The sequence below is a fragment of the Lipotes vexillifer genome, unplaced genomic scaffold (genome assembly GCF_000442215.2).
Source record: "Lipotes vexillifer unplaced genomic scaffold, Lipotes_vexillifer_v1.1 scaffold469, whole genome shotgun sequence".
NCBI lineage: Eukaryota > Metazoa > Chordata > Mammalia > Artiodactyla > Lipotidae > Lipotes > Lipotes vexillifer.
In genome coordinates, this window is record NW_006788006.1 from 1,670,655 (window position 1) to 1,672,062 (window position 1,408).

The 1,408-nt window shown below is 53.1% G+C and overlaps 1 protein-coding gene across 1 annotated transcript in view; it reads left to right on the plus strand.

Moving 5' to 3' along the window:
* The window catches only part of CUNH19orf44 (chromosome unknown C19orf44 homolog), a 17,867-nt gene that overhangs the window by 5,239 nt on the left and 11,220 nt on the right, over positions 1-1,408 (plus strand). The gene's annotated exons all lie outside the window — the stretch shown is intronic.

Consider the following 1,408-nt stretch of genomic DNA (forward strand, 5'->3'; position numbering starts at 1 on the left):
CCCCCCCCCCCCCCCATCCACAGTTGCGTGCGCGCGCACGCGCACACACACACACACACACAGCCTCTGTGCCTCGGGCCTGAAATGAGCCACGTGATGGGGTCCCTGTGAATACTGGCAGCCAGTCGGCCTCCCCCATCCTGGGGAGGAGTGGGTTCACACATGATGGGGCAGAAACCCGCTGGGACACCCGAACTGCGCAGAGCCTTCCTCCTCCTGAGTAACCTGCACCCAAGGCATTTGGGCACTGGTGACTGGCCAGCTGGCACCACAGTTAAGTGTCCTTAACACTTAGGATGAGGTGCCAGTCCCCCAGCGGAGGGCCCCCCTCTCCTACCTCAAGCACATGTGTCACTGGGTGTCCTTCCTTGCATCGTGATCGTCTCCTCTGTCTAGGCCAGGGGCTGAGAGGTCTGTGGTCTGTGTTTTGTTTCTGTTTTGCTTTGTTCTTTTGGCCTCACTGCGCGTCCTGTGGGATCTTAGTTCCTTAGTTCCCCAACCAGGGATTGAACCCGGGCCCTTGGCAGTGAAAACGCAGAGTCCTAACAACTGGGAATTACCCCATCGTCTGTTTTTTTTTTTTTTTTCTTTGCACTGGGTCCCGCAGATCCTGTGGCTGGACCTCGTGTCAGCTCCTCCTTCCCCAGCCAAGTCTCCAACCCCCTTGAGGTTATAACTCCCTCCTCTCAGACCTCCAGGGCCCCTGCACACATGTTCACAATACTTGGCTCTTCTTTTATTTAAAAAATTTTTTAAAATGTTTTATTTATTTATTTTTGGCTGCATTCGGTCTTCATTGCTGTGTGCAGGCTTTCTTCTAGTTGCAACGAGCAGGGGCTACTCTTCGTCGCGGAGCACGGGCTTCTCATTGGGGTGACTTCTCTTGTTGCAGAGCACGGGCTCTAGGGTGCATGGGCTTCAGTAGTTGTGGCTCGTGGGCTTAGTTGCTCTGTGGCATTTGAGATCTTCCTGGACCAGGGTTCGAACCCATGTCCCCTGCACTGGCAGGCAGATTATTAACCAGTGCACCACCAGGGAAGCCCAGTCGTCTGTTTTTATGAATAAAGTTTTTTTTTTTTTTTTTTGGCTGCACTGCGTGGCATGTGGGATCTCAGTTCCCCGACCAGGGATCGAACCCGCATCCCCTGCTCTGGAAGGCCGGAGTCTTAACTGCAGAACCACGGAGGAAGTCCCTATAAATAAAGTTTTATTGGGACACAGCCATACTTATTTGTTTGCACATGGTCCGTGGCGGCTTTCGAATCATGAGGGCAGAGCTGAGCAATGGTGACAGAGACAGACTAGCCCGAAAAGCCAAAAATATTTACGACCTAGCCCTTTAGAGAAAAAGCGCTTGGATCCCTGGGCTCACTTTCTGAGGACAGGGACTGCACACCTTCCGCTCTTC